Source organism: Protopterus annectens, chromosome 6.part0 (genome assembly GCF_019279795.1).
Source record: "Protopterus annectens isolate FY-2018-M chromosome 6.part0, PAN1.0, whole genome shotgun sequence".
NCBI lineage: Eukaryota > Metazoa > Chordata > Ceratodontiformes > Protopteridae > Protopterus > Protopterus annectens.
The window spans coordinates 441,282,213-441,298,992 of NC_056737.1; positions in this window are offsets into that span (position 1 = coordinate 441,282,213).

Sequence of the window (16,780 nt, forward strand, 5' to 3'; positions counted from 1 at the left end):
CAGTATTATTAATAAAGTAAAGTAGGTATTTACAGTAGTAAAGGTGACAAAATGTACAGGAATAATTCAATATGCAGTAAGATAAATGTAGACTATCAGTATATTAAATAGGGTAGAGACTTGCAGGGCATCAAGCAGGATAGATTATGCCAGTATGTTGAATTCTGTTAAGCAGTTACAGTCCTACTTCAATGAAAGTGAAAAAAGTAGAGTTTCAAGAGGAGAAATACCTGTAGTGAAGGAGAAGATTAGTCAGGGTTGCTGCAGGGGCATAACCAGTGTGTTTTGAGGTGTCTTTTGAGGTTTTGTTTAAAGAGAGGCAGCGAAGAAATTAAAATTAGTTCATTAGGCAGTAGGTTCCAGTTTTTTCACACAGAGTTGGAAAACAGAGAAACTCCAGCCATATTGTAAGACTTGCTTATGCTAGCAAGAAGTTTGCTGGAAGAGCGAAGAGAATTTAGATTTTTGTATGGGATTATGAGATTGGAGAGTATAGTAGTGCTGTTAGGTTTATAAAATATCTTGTGGGCAATGGTGAGTTGGGAGAGTTTTAATTGGTTTTGAAATTCAAGCCAGTCTAGCTGCATTAGATTCAAACAGTTTTGAGTTCTAAAAGTATTGCCGGTGTCAAATTTGGCAATGTTATTATAGGAATTAGCTTGTTTGATGAGATTATTTTTCTTTAGATTAGTGTAAAATGGTGAGGCATCCAGAAGAGTTGAAATTAAATGGGAGTGTGCAATTTTAGTTCTGGTTATTGGTGTTAGGAAAGGTTTAATTCTATATAAGGGGCCTATTTTTCTGTTGACAGTTTTTATGGTGTTATTTATGTGGCTGTCAAATGTAAGGTTATTGTCAATAGTAATTACTAGCAATTTTGTGGTAGAATCAGGGAATATAATTGTGCCATTACTGGAGATGACAGAGAAATCTATGGGGGAGAATTTACTGGTGGGTGTGAAGAGAAGGAATTTAGTTTTTTTTAGCATTGAGCAGGAGGCAATGTTTTGTGAACTATGTTTCAACTATGTTGAAAACATTCTGAGTAAGAGAATATAGATCAATTGGGGAGTTTGCTGAGCATACTAGTGTCAAATAATCTGCATATTGAATGCAGGTGGCTTGTGGAATGGCTACATGGAGGTCGATAAACAGTGAGAAGAGAAGTGGACCTAGAATAGAGCCCTGAGGGACTCCGAGTGTGACTGGCAGAAGGGTTGATATATTATTTTCCCAGAGAACTGCCTGTTGCCTATTGGTAAGGTAGGACGTGAACCATTTAACTGCCAGACAGTCAAGGGAAAGGGATTCAAGAATGTTGATAAGAAGGGCATGGTTTACCATGTCAAATGCTTTTGAGAGGTTGATAAAGAGTGCAGAAGAGAGGTTGTTTTTATTACGATTTCTATTGATAGCTTCTGTAAAGGATAGTAGGGCAGTTGTGGTGCTATGGGATGGCATAAAGCCATGCTGACAGTTTGCTATGATGTTATGTTGAGATAAATGGTTTAATAGTTGTTGGTGAATGCATTTTTCCAGAATTTTTGCTAAGGGTGATAATAGAGCTATTGGCCGGTAATTGGAATAATCATTGGAGGTACCCCCTTTGTGTAGGGGGATAATATGGGAGATTTTCCAGATGTCTGGAACAATTCCTTCTTTAATGGTTCTATTTATGAGGATGGATATGGGATAAGAAATTACTTTGGCTGCTTTTTGGAGGTATTCAGATGGTAGTTGGTCAGCAGGAGTACAAGGTTTAAGTTTTTGGATGAACTTCTAGATGAGAGTGGTTGAGATGGGTTGCAGGTAGAATGATGGTAGAGTGCCAGGTATAGTGGTGGGGCGGCTTGAGTTGTCAGGGACTAGTTGACTGGCTAGTGATTGTATGGTCTCTTTGAAGAAGGTATTGAAGGTATTGGCAGTTTGGTGGGGGGTATTTTGTTCGGCCTGAGATGGGGAAGGTGTGCGTGAGTGACTTGGGTACAGGAGATTATTTATACTAGACCAGAACTTTTGGGGATTGTTTTGGTGATTTTGCTGTAATTTACAGTAGTAGTTCTTTTTGTCTGTAAGTATTGCCTTTTTTGTAATATTTCTTAAATGCTTAAAGTTTGTTCATCTGAGATATTTTTGTTAGCTTCCATTTAGCCCAAGACTTGTTTCTACGTAAAATTTTTTGTCTGGTTTCTTTAGAAAAACTGATAAACCTTAAAACAGTCCTGGCTCCTAAAGGTCTCTTCCAACAAAAAACAAATCCAGTAGCATAAAAATGGAAAGAGGCCACCATGAAGGATTCACTGTTTATTAGAGAGAAAATAACATAAAAGATGAGCGCTTTCGCATGCACTACTGCATGCTTCTTCAGATCTAATGCACAAAGGAGCAAGCTTCATTTATATACCTAGCTAAAGTAGCTACTCCTACCAAAAAATCAATTGGTCAATTAAACAATTAGACAATTAATCAATCAGTTCACTCCTTTCAATGAATACAACTGCATCTATAGTATTCGTCCAATGTTAAAAAATAGTATATATACATATTTTTAGTACCAAACCCACTTAAAAACTTAGGAGCTAGTTATCTAGCAATTCACTTGTGTCATGAAACATAAAAAACTCATAAAAACACTACAAATAACTCCACAGCCCCTAGTATACTAAGAAATCTTTGTTAAAAACAACACCAGGCATAGTGGATAACAATATGAAACAGCAATGCTGGTGTATATAAGTTATTATAAATTAATATACCAATCAAGCAGAAACTGGCCTGTAACTAAATGCATAAAAATTAAATGCATAAAAATTAAAAACATACAGACATCTTTCTAACAAATAGCGTTATATGCATTATACATATTATGTACAGTACTGGTATATAGAAAGATAGATGTAAAACACAAACTTAGAAAAATACTTAAAATGCTTAAAATAAGCATGCTATGTCAACCTTGCAAAAAGGAGGCTGAAACACAAGTGTTGACATATTCCTGCATATATATAAATGTATATATGTGTATAGATGTACATATGCAAGTACATAACTACCATCACTAAAATAGTTGTGTTACTATCATAATGTGTAAAAAATCAGGATGGTTAAATACAACACCCAAGTATCTATATGAACTCTTGATGAAAAGCCAGGGGCAGGCTTGGACTTCATTCTAATGCACCGTTTGGGTGCATGCTTATCTAGGATCGATAAGAATTTAGAGTTTAGGTATTTAACAGCTTCTTCAAGTGGTAGGGTTTTTAAAGGGTTCCAGTCACAAGCTCTAAGTTCATTTTGGAATAGTACTGGGTTAAAGTGTTTGTTGGTACGTGCAATCCTATATGTGGGGGGAGGGGGGTAGAGATATCATTTTTTTGCCTTGGCATGTAGGTCAAAGAATGATCGCTTACATCATCTGGCAGAGTTCCTACCTTGTAAGCTTGTTTCTGTTTATTTATAAGTATCCAGTCTAAGGTGCTCTCTTTCTTATTTGGTTTATTGATTCTAGTTGTGGAAGTAATAGTTTGACTAAAGCTGTGAAGGTTGATGTGGGAGGTAGGATTGTCAGCGTTAACAACTTTCCAGTCAGTATTAAAATCACCAAGTATTATTGTTTCTTGGGGGTAGGTTGAGGACACCAAGCTTAGAATATCCTCTATAGCATTGATATTATTACCGGGGGGTAGGTAGACACACATGATATATAAAGATTTATTTTGGTTGATTTGAAATCTGGTGATAAGGACTTCTGCCTTACTATGCTGAGGTGGGTTGTATGGTAAAGTGAAGATTTGAAGTCCATCTTTGAATAGAATTGCTACTTCCCCCACCCTTGCTTTTTATTTGGTCTTGTCTTAATATATTATATCCTTGGGGAATGATTTCATTGTCTTTGGTGTCTGGTTTTAACCATGTTTCTGTCAGGCAGAAGATATCAAAGCAGTGAATATCTAGAAGGGCATGGAGATGGGCTACTTTGTTTTTAATACTGCGGATATTTAGGTGTCCTATTAGGAAAGAGTTAGGTAGTTTAGGGTGGGTTATTAGAGTAGCAGGATTGGTAGGGCCAGGGTTAGGGTGGATGTCACCGTTGTTTAAGGAGGGATTACTTAGTTTGATTGTGGAAGTATTTATAAAGTTGGTTAGATATTTTACTTTCTTTACAGTGGGTTTATTGTATTTAATGTGGGAGAATCTATGGTATTTAGGTAGTAGATAGGTGGGAACAAAAGTGATATTAGTTTGAATATTAGGGAGTATGGGAGTATGTATAGCTGTTTGTTTTGGAGAGTAATTAAAATGGTAATAATACCGTTTTTTAAAGGAGGTGATGAGGTAGGTGGAGGTGAGAGCAATTGAAATTAAAGCTAAGAGTATTGGTTTGGTCATTTTTAGTTTTTACTACTAAAGGCATCTTGTAGAGATATGTATAAGAAGTTCTAGGAGTTAAGTCTAAAATTAAAACAGGTGGTATTGGATAAGAAGAGTGTTTAGAGAAGGGAGTTAATACTTGTTAGCTAAAAAGGAAGGGGATATAGTCACAGGTAGTAAAAAAGATGTAGGGGTGTGGGTAAATTTGTGAGAAGGAATGGAGGAATGGATTGGTTGATTGGGAGAGTGGGTGTGGTTTAAGAAGTATAAGTGTAGGACCACTGGGGGTGGGTGGGAATTGGGGGTAGGGTATGGGAGCGGAGTGAGCCCGCACCCCCACCACCTAGATGTTTATTATACAGACGATTACTACCTATATATGCAAGCTGTGGTTAAGGTATACTTTACACATAATAAACATCCCTGCCTTTATCAGGATTGGAATCTCGAATGCACAGATACTATGCAGATGCTGTAACCATTACACTGTTGACATCAACATTGCTTCCACCTATTTCCAATTTAGATGATTTCTATGTGAAAACTAGGCTAAGCAAAGGGCGGAGGCCCCCATACTCACTGAGCTTCATGTACTCTTGAAATAACAACATATAACAAATGTACTGTGAGGCAGTACATTACATTCCTAACTACATTAGGCATAGCCCCTCACTGACACACTTCAAGGCAAACCTTGTGTGAATGGGTAACAGAATATACACCCCGGGATCATGTGTCCCAGAACCATACAGCCAGGTGATGGGGGAGCCTGTCCAGTTTGATAGCTGCGAGACTTGTTGGGAGAATTGAATGGTGTTGAATTGTCACATTAACATGCCCTCTTTAGATCACTAAGTGCCCCTATCACCCTCCACAACCCTAGTCTTCAACAGCTTCCAGCAACACTGCCTGGAATTGCTTCTTTGGCTATGCTTGACAGAGGCTCAGTTACTTCATCAATGGTGCAGAGAAAGCCAACACACTGTAGCTATGCATCTAATTGCCCTTGGGCAGCTAGGTAGTAGGCTATCTGTGAACCTCTAAATTGCAGGCCATCACAGCCATTATATGTGAATAAACAGACCTTCAGGTCACAATATACAGTGAGAAATCACCATGTAGTCAGGAAACAGTTAAGTACAGCAAGAACATACAGAACACTGATACTTAGTCACTCCAAAAGCCTATCCTGGAAGCTAGAAGACTTGTATAAGTTTAAGGCTTTCTATTACTTACCAGTAGGTTACCTACAGGAGAGATGAAAAACAAGCACAGATGGGGAACATGCATGCAATGATAATATACCGGCCTATGTGTCAGCCTTAGGCTTTGGAATACTGGCCAAGGATATTGGCATCCCCATGGTGCCTTATTTAGGAGAGTCTCGAAGGTGAATACCAGCTCTGTAAACAGCACAATAGCAGATTCAATGAGGGTTATGCTACTCAACACCAGGGGGTTGTGATCACAACATGCATGCACTCACAGCACTCCTCAGGATGGACAACATCAACATCTGTGCAGTAACTGAGATCTGTCTTAAGGCTCCTGAGAGCATACCAGCACTACCAGACTACAACCCATACCACACATTTCAGCCACAGAACATGGACTGACACAGACATGGAGGGGCTGTATCCATATTCGTCAGGGATACGTACGCCTCCAGGTTAGTGGGGCAGCGTGATACCTCTGAGATCATCCATGTGCAGCTAACATCAGCCACAACTGCAATGTAACCTGTGGCCTGCTACGGATCACCAGCCATGATCCAGGGCCACCACACCACCTACCTGGAGACAGTGGAGAACATGACAGTCCTAATGCACACCCTGGCATTGGTTGATGTCAACTACCATACCATTAACTGGGAACCTTACTCCAGTACTCACTTTCAGGCCCAGTGCTTCCTGGAATTTATCACCTTATATGCCCTATATCAGGTGGCAACCTCCCCAACAAGGGGTGGAAACTACTAGAAGTGGCCACCACCAACATGGGCATCAGGTGCACCACAGCGGAGGTTAACCAGTCACTGGTTAGATTTGACCATGCACTATTCACTGTTCCCACACCCAATCATCTCCCCCACCCATGGATACCACAGTGTATACCTTTCCTACAGCTAAATTTACACTACTAGTGACAGGGGTGGGAAGTTTCACAGCCCCCACACTAAGGGGAAACACTGCTCAAGATACAGACAGATTTACAAATGCAGTCTATAAGCACCTACACAGATGTATGGATTGTGCCATCATTGGTAAACCAAGACTCACTCCTCCTAGACAAGGACACCAGTCTGGTGGACCTCTGCAATAAACAGGCTATACTACAGAAGTAGGACAGTGTTCCAGCCAAACAGCAAATCCCACAAAGGGCAGACATCCGTGACCACTATCAGTATGATACGTAGGTCCCTCATTACATAATCCAAGGCTAACATCAGCAGGAGAATACGCAAGGATTTGAAAGATAACCACAAAGCCTTCTTTGGCTATGTCAGGGATCTAAGTGGTGACACACAGATTTGCACTGTGCCGGTGAAATATAGCACAAAATATGCTGACCCTAGCGATATCGCTAACATCCTTGCAAATACATTCAGTGCATACTTCACCCCCTAAAGAGCCCACAACACTACCCAAAAAGTACAGTATCCCACACATCAGAGACACACAGGTGGAAATGGCCTTCTCTAACAGCAGAATACAGCATCAATGGAGGCAGATGTTGCCCCAGACTGCATCTTGCAAACTTTACAAGACAACCTGACCCCCCACCTAATTTAGCTTTCCAACCTCAGCCTTTCCACAGGCTACATGCCCATACAATGGTGCGTGGCAATGGTTATTCCACTCCATCAAGGTGGAATCACAACTGACCATGGTAACTACCACCCCATATGCCTGACTAGCCTGGTCTGCAATGGTATGGTTCACATCCTCATGGCACTCATTAACAAAGGCATTGGTAACCTCCGAACATGTGACCGAACCCAGACCAGCTTGGTTGAGTGCAGTTCAAGCCTACTGAACCAGTTTGATGTCTTACATGCAGTCACCAAGACGTTAGATGACAGGGAGGTGGCTCACACATACTACCTGGACCTCACCAAGGCTTTTGACACCATGACCCACTCAGATATTATTGATAAACACACAAGCCTGTACATACACCCATACATCACAGGTTGGGTTGCCAATGGGCTTACACATAGATCCCATATGGTATGACTAGTGGTCTCCAGGTCCAACTCTTGACCAGTCATGACTGGTGTCCCACAGGACTCAGTCCTGGGAACCCTACTGTTTGGCATATACATCTCAGAGGTACAGGCAAACACAGGTGGACTACAGCAGACCATGTTTGGCAATGGCTGCGAGCTGGGAGCCATGATTGATAGTCCAGCTGACATAGACATCCCTCAAGGGGCCTCACAGAGAACGTCAAAGGGTGTCAATGTCACGGCCTCCAGCCAAGTGCCACTAACTGCATGGTCATTCCATTGTGGAATATTAAGCACCTACATATTAACACATAAGTGGCAGCCACTTTAATATGGATGAGGTAATGGGGTATCTGGAGGCAAAGGTAGATAGTGATCTCCCCTTTGGCAATCATATCTCCACAGTAGTTAGGACATCCTTATATGTAGATCATCTGATTACTAAAGGATTCCCATCTAGACATACTCAGGTTTTAGTGCCCCTTTACTCATCCCTCATCAGTCCCATCATAGGGTACAATAACCCACGTGGGATGTACCTCAGAAGACACTTTCAACTCCTGGGAGGTCCACAAATGTACCTTGCCAGGGGGAATACTGGCCTCCAACATGTGGCCTATGCAGCCAGACTGAATAAACTCCTGATTTACTCATTGGCATCTCTTTTACCCAGAGATGATCTCCGCTATCCAACACAGCCATGTCGAACTCAGGCTTGATGGATATGCTCCACCTATGGGAATCCATGTTACAGTGAGCCACACACTGTAGTGAGCTGAACCTTGCCACAACAATAACTGGAAGATGCTGGAGGGACAGATTCCTGTCACAGACACTCCCCATACTTTATAACAACATCCCTAACTACATTATACAGAGCCCCTCACTAAGACTCTGCAAGAGAAACCTTGAAGAGTGGATGGGGAAAAGTAGATGCACCTCAGGGATCCTGCCATTGGCTCTGCTCCACAGAGGGACAGTTGATGAATCAATGGGGTAGCAAAAGCTGATACATTTTGGCTGAGCCTATGAATGGCCTCTGGAAGTTGGCCAAGTACCTACCTATGAATCTATACATATAGTATCTGCATATGCTGATAGCTTAATTTACTGTTCAGGTGTTGACTTACCTTGTGTCAATGGTAGTTGTGTGTGCAATAGTTGAGGGCTGCCTATGTTGGATGCACACAGTAGACTGCCTATACATGACAATTTACATGTAGTCTTGTGTGTGTGCCATCCATTTTTACTGTGTGCAGGTGGAGAAAGGTGTCAGTCCCTAGGTGCCTACACTGTCAGTGTGTGTGCTATGCATTCCCTCTTTGCAAGGCATGGGCATACTGGGCATACCTCCATCTGCCTACTGGGGCTGGCTCAGGGTGTTCATGGTCAGAGTACCTCTGTGCCTGTGGGGCCCTTGGCAATGGTGGTGGGCTGTGAGGGCCTTCACCATTCTGTCCCTGCTGCAGCTGTTTTCACAGGACCATATTATGTAGCATGGCACACACTATGAAGATGTGGGCACATGTGCCTAGAGAGTACTGCAAGGCTCCACCAGATATGTCCAAGCAACAGAACCATGATTTCAGCATCCCAAATACATGCTCTATGATGATTCTGGTTTGTGCATGTGCCTCATTATGGCATTCCTGCATGGGTGTGTGTGCATTTCTGATGGGACTCATCATCCATGGTTCCAGTGCATAGCCAGCATCCCCTACCAGGTGGCCATTTGGGATGTCCCCTCTGGCAAATAACTCATACAGCTGTGAGGCATGCCAGATGTGAGAGTTGTGATAGCTTCCAGGGCTGCCAGCACACACATCCATAATAATGCCCTGGGCATTGCACACAACCTGGCAGTTGATGCAGGGATATCCCTTGTGGTTTATGTAGTGCCTACCCTGCTCACTGGCTGGTGACTTGATGTGTATGTGCATGCAGTTTGTTGCACCCAGTACCTCCGGATATTCTGCCACACGGTGGAAGAGACGCATATTGCTGGCCAACTCCTCCTGCATTCAGGGCAATGCCAATGGTGTAGTAGCCTGGATGCTGATGCCTGTGAGATCCCCATGATATCCCCAGTTGGTCTTTGAAAGGTACCGGTAGCTAGTATTCTCAGGCTTACACATATCTTCGTATCCACTGGGATGGGTTCCCCTCTGGTTGTTCTGGCTCTGAGGCGTGGCTGGCACAGCTCCACAAGTTGCTGTAGGATGTCCCTGTCCACCCTGTAATGATCTACTATCTCCAGATCATGTAGCCCCTGGTAGGTTACCCTGGGTCTGAACACTGTCCTCCTCCTCTGATGCCTGAGGTGGTCATGTGCATCATCTTCCACACCACCTTCAGTCTCCAACCCATGCTGGTGGATAAAAGCTATGGCAGCCCCTAACATGTATATACAAAAAGTTCTCCATCTGTATACACCACTGGTGCAGAGTGTATAGGAATACACAAATGTGTGTGAGGTGCTTTCACACTTTATAGTATTATGCTATGGATGCTGCAGATGTCAGTGGGTGTGTATGGGCTATTCCAGCTGCAGTGTGTCTTAATTATGGGTTTTGCAATGAGAACTGCAAGTGTGGGGCCTTTACTGTGGAGATCTACATGCCTGCTTTGATTAATCTGTTGCCTTTTAATTCACTTTTAAACCTGGATCCCCTCCCATTATCAGGCATGCATCCACCTGCTGTCTTTCTTGTTTTGTACTTTCCCTACCCAGTCATGGCAAAATGTGCCTTGTAGCTGATGTACTGCAAATCGGCTTTGTTCAGCTTTGACACTTTACTGTTTTCTTTGCAGTACAGCCCCTCCCCTTTCCTGTTCTGCAGTTAGCTGCCTGCAGCCTTGTTAGCTGTTGTCAATGGCCCACTGTAGGCTCCTAGGTGTTAATTAGTCATTTGTACTCCAATTTCACTGCTGCAGCATTTCCTTATTTCTTTCCTATATCCTTCCTGTTTCAGCTGCAGTGCGAGCCGCGCATACCCGTTCACCGGGTTTACGCATGTTTTCATCTCCATTCACATGCATACTCTGTTACCTTGTGTACTCTTAGCTAAGCACAGCTATGGCCAACTCAACACACCCCTATCCTGCAGCTTTGCCTATCTAGGGGCAAACCGGTTTAGCAATGCTCCAATGTGCTTACAGCAATGGCGACACACCTCTCTCTTGATGTCCTCTTTATCTCAAGAGCACACCTCGGTGTTATAAGGCTATGCTGTGAGGTGCATCCTTACACCAGTGGGGAATCTGTGATTCACTATCACTCCTCTCATTTGTATGGCATTGCCTACTAATTCCTAGCTACTGCGCATAACACTGTCACTACCCCTTAGCAACCCTTGCACCATAGTATGGTGTAGCATGCCTGCAATTGACTATTATGGGGAAATCGTGATATGTGTTTCATTGCGGTTTTATTCTATATTTTTATATATTCCTTGCGATCCCCTTTGCGCACCTCTGCCCTGTGCTTTGCCTGCACCACTTCCTGAATTGCTACATACCTTATTTGCATGCTACACTGCTGCACATGGGGTAATTAGCATACAGGGCCGTGGAGTTGTGAGGCCATAGTGTACGCAGGTAGTGCATGTGGAAACAGCTCATACCTGAATCACTCGGTGGCCATATTTGGTGTTAGAATGCCGATGCTATGCCTGCACCTGGTGCAAGCTTCATGAATCTTGGGGCAGTACTGCACAAAGCATAACATAACTCTACTCATACTCTGTATGTAGTTCCTGAACCTCCTACAAATATGTAGCTGGCCTGAGTGTGCCGGTTCTCCTGTAAGAGGTATTGCTACCTGCGGTCTGTAACACTGATGCCCACACACAGGAAGGACTGTAAAACATCCACAGACTGTCCAGGTTATGTCATCAAATATAACCCCTACTGTACATAACATGTGAAGCAGTCTGATATCTCACTGGCTTGTTAGCAGATATGATGACACTAATTATGGTGTACTGCACATATGCACCATGTCATGCATGACATAAGTACACAGGTTGACAGAGTTGTGGCTGGCTTCATATACACAGGGCCAATAATGACATGTTGCTGTGATAACCTCATACATTTACTGTTGTAACAGGGTTTGTGGCAACATATGTCCTAAGAAGCCAGTAACTGTCATGGCTTTCACCATCTACAGACTACATTCCTCACACTACCATCTGCAGTCCACAGATAGATGTGCTGTTGGTAACACATGAAACCAAAGGCACAACACACTGCCCTGTCTGCAGATGACCCTGCAGATGGGGATTCACATAAACATGGAACTGACATGGCAGGTATGAAGACATGTAGGAAAGTCATATCCACATACACACTGTTAAACCAACAGTACTCCACATGCAGTATAGCAGCATTTACAGTCTGTAGTCAGGTCAGGCACATCCCCCTCCTGTGTGTTGCCCTGTTCCCACAGTCTATGTTGTTAGAGGTAAATTCCCAGTCCATCTCAGATGCTGTTTGCCAACCAACAGATCTAGTTTCTGCTCACAATGAATAATAAGGGCCAACACCAACATGATGTTCCTAGATATTGAAGTGTGTTTCCATGCAACTGGCTATGGGAATGTTACCACAGCTGTTCCACATGCAATCAGCTAGGGATGGGCTGCAATTCATGCAGAGGCCATCAGCTGATCATGAGCATCACTTAAAATGCACATTTTGCTGCTTATGCAAAGCAGGTGTAGGTCTCCACATCCACCGGAGAGGGAGTGGGAGAGGCAGACAGAGGCAAAGACACGTCAGGGAGGGGTGGAAGAGTAAAACTGCAGCTTGTTTGTGTCACACACCTACCAGCACAGGATATCAAACACCTTACAACTTTGTAGTGCTATCACAGTTCAATGCAGTTATTGGATGTGCCACATGGGTTACCTGTTATGGAGCCCTCAGAACATATATGTGATGGTGAGTGACATCTCCAACAGGCATACGGCAGCTATACAGTTGGTGATGTACACGTGCCTGTCTGCATGAACAGGTGCTAGCGTCAATGCAGACACACTCACAGGGAAACACACACACATTGACACACTTGGCAGTGCCAGGAGTACAACTCATCAGTAGCGGGATTGCCACAACACATCACTATGCAGGTATCACACGCACCACACAGGTCATATGGAGGATGTATGGGCAAAGGGTATGAGGAGGTGTCTGACATCAGACAGCATGCTTCAGTATGGCTATGGGGCTGTAGTGAGTGTGGATGTGAACATACGCACCATACAATTCACAGGCAAACACACAGGGTGCCAGTACTGACATGCATGGGTGCATGTCTGTACGGGTATGTGGTGGTCGACTGTGGCAGCAGGCTATACAAGGGTAGAAGATGGGTATACCTAGGCATCAGGCCACATGACAATGGTCTGCATTGTGTCTCAGGGCTGAAGTTTCCTCATTTGCCCACACAGGTGGGTACTGTATCCCCCATCCAGTCACCTGGGTAACTGTTGTGTGTGGCCAATGCTGTGCATCCCTTGCCATGTATGTGTTCCTTAGTCCATGACATGGATGGTGTCTTGGATGTGCACATCTTCCACATGCATGTACAGTGACATGTAGAACTGTACCTGGGGTGTCTGGCCCATGTTGTGAACACAGATTATCATCATATGTGCCACTCTTGCCCACCTGTGGCGGGAACCAGTAATGGGCAGCAGGTTTACTCTGCACCTACATTGATAGCATGCTAACATCATTCCCTGGTGTCAGTGGCATCTGTCCATACAGGGCATGTTGTCAGGCATGGTATGTCCATTGTGGGTCACATGTGATGGCACCACAGGTGGTGCAGGTGTCCATTGGGGAACATGGGGGAGGTGCACTGTCTGCATGCATGAGAATATTGGACAGGTGGACAGGGTGACATGCTCTCTGTAGCCCACTGCTATCCCTCCATAGTTACTATCAGTGGCCAATATGTAGTGTACTACCCACATATTGGCTGTTGCCTAGGCATGTGTGTGTATATGAGACATGGGTTGAGAGTGTGCTCTGGATAATACTGGGGTTGCTAACTGTGATTGCCTGGCCTTGATGTCACATGTATGGGTATGGCTTTGCACCCCAGCCTCTCAGCTGTTTCACATCTGTTATCCCTGTGCGGTGGACATTGTGATATATAGTAGGGCCACCATATAAGAAATATGCAAAACTTGCTCCATGTTGGCCAAATGCTCACAACCACCTCTACACAGGATACAAGTTACAAACACACACACCCACACATGCACCCATGCACCTGTCATGTCTGGGAGTAGAACCCCTACTTAACTAGTTTATTGCACTACACAGTTATAGTATGCACCACACACATTACTGAAGTACTCCTACCCCAAAGGTGTATTTCACAATGAACGACATCAGCAGGATTGCCAAAGTAGGCCATTTGAAATGTACTACGAGTGACTAGCCTAAAATGCATTGCTCCCTACACAGACAGTGAGACACACACAACACATCCACAACCGACACATGTGGCTGTAGAACCCCTGACAGAGGTCTATATCACACTACAGCATGGAGCTGTTATAGGACGCACCATGGAGATTACTAGAGAACTCCTTCCCCAAAGATGCATTTCACAATGAATTACATCATCAGGATTGCCAAAGTAGGCCATTTGAAATGTACTGAGTGTGACTAGCCTATAATGCTTTGGTCCATATACAGACATTGAAACACACAAAGCATCCAGAACTGCCATGGGTGGGGATGGAACCCTACCACAGTTGTAAATCACAATCTAGCAGTACGCAGTTACAGGATGTGCTATGGAAAGTACTGGGCTACAGCCTTCCCAGAGGTGTATTTCTAAGTGGGTGACATCAGTGGCCTTGCCAAAGTTGAGCATATAAATTGTAAGGAGTGTGAGTACCCTAAAAAGCATTGCTCTCTACACAGTCAGAGACAGACAGACACACACACAAACGCACACAGTTGCCAAGTCTGGGGTTAAAACACCTAGCTAACTACTTTATCACACTACAGCAGTACACAGTTACAGGACACGTTACAAAGATTACTGGGCTACAACCTTCCCAGAGGTGTATTTCTAGGTGTGTGACATCAGCAGCCTTGCCAAAGTTGAGTATATGAATTGTAAGGAGTGTGAGTACCCTAAAAAGCATTGCTGTCTACACAGTCAGACACAGACAGACACACACACAAACACACACATACTCGCACACACACAGTTGCCGAGTCTGAGGTTAGACCTCCTACCTAACTAGTTTATCACACTACAACAGTACACAGTTATGGGACGCGCCAAGGAGATTACTGGGCTACAACTCTCCCAAAGGTGTTTTTCAGATTGGATTACCTCAGCAGGCTTGTCAAAGTAGGGCTATGGGAAGGATGGTGTGTGCATGGGCCATAACCCATTCATGTACGGGTTGACACGCCACATACGGGCACACACAGGGTCATATGTCACAGATATGTGTATACATCTGCTAGATGACTACTTCCTTGTACAGTCATACTGCACAGCTTGCACATGCACCACATGGTCTGTAATGCTGACAGATACTGGTGGCTAGTATCTACAGTGAGTGACATGTGCACCTCATGTGTTTGGGGCCCTCTGGCTGTGTGCTGGGTGGGACAGGCCTGAATGGCTCCTTGTAAAGTCACCCTCTTCCACACATCTATATAAGTCTACTTTTGGCTTATTGTAGTGTGTTGCTCTGACATATATGTCTGTATTCCTATCCACTGTGTGTGCAAGGCATGAGTGGTGCATACTGATGAGTGTCTGCACTATCATCTGCAACTGCCAGATATGTCTGGTCCACTGGTGTTTGTAGTCATGGCCTTCATGTGTTTGTGTGTGAGCATGCCCAGTATGACCTTTCAGTATGTTGTTGACTGACATTGTCTTAATTTCTATGAGTGTGTGAGCATGCCCAGTATGGCCATCTGTGTGGATGTGTGGATTATGTCCAGGTAGTTTGTGCTGCAGTGCTGACCTTTGTGTTGTACACCGACAAGTAGCATGCTGTGTTCTGCAGGGTATCCATCGATCAGTTGGCTTTGACTGTTACTACATTTCTGCATAGCGGGGGGGGGCACACCTGACTGTTTACATTTATACACAGGAGTGGGAGGGCTCACCTGACTGTTATTACATTACTATGTAGGGTGTGGGGGGCACACCTGACTATTTCTACATTTCTGCACAGGGTTGGGGGCACACATGACTGTTATTACATTACTATATAGGATGGGGGGCAAAAGTGACACTTGTACACATTTGATATGACTGTACTGGTATGTCATGTACTCCATGTCATTCTGTATTGCTAACTATCATGTTGACTAGAGGCACACCAGTGTACTACAGATCATGGCTTTGGTTATTGTCTGACTTCCTACCCTTCAGAACTAACATCCCACTGCCTGCCCTGCTGTGGTCTGTCTGTGTAGGCCTGGGGGTGGGGTTAACCATAGCCATCATTCTGGGGCCATGGCACAGGCCCTGTTTGGTTTGTCTACACCTGTCCTGTAGGCTGTGACTGTTGTTGGGTAGTGGGTCATATGGACACACGTCACTCAGCATATTTCCTGCAGTGGGTTTTATCACTCTGTGTAGTACTGGCTACTATGGTGACTACAGTATGTGTTACACATGTCAGGGTGCCACTATGGGTGTCTACTGTCTGCTGCCATAACATTCATCCACCCAATTCCCTTGCATGCTCACATCCATACCATAGCTATAGGTAACAACACATTCTACTCCATTTGGCAATTGGTAGGTTGATTGACTTACCTTGTGGGTGTCCCAGACTTGTGGATGGTGCTGGTGGGCTGCCTATGTTGGATGCACATAGTACACTCCCTATACATGGTTGAGCACAGGTGGTGTCATGTTTGGCATCCGTTTTAGTGTATGTGCGAGCCAGAGAGAGGTGTCATTCCCTGGGTCCTTACTGTGTCAGTGCATGTGCTATGCATTGCCTCTTTGCCAAGGCCAGGGCATACTGGGCATGCCTCGTTTTGCCTACTGGGGCAGGCTCAGGTTCTTCCTCCTCCAGGTCACTCTGTGCCTGTGCAGGCCTTGGCATTGGTGGGGGGCTGTGTGGCCCTGCCCCATGCTGTTCCTGCTGCAGCTGTTTCTGCAGGATCATATTG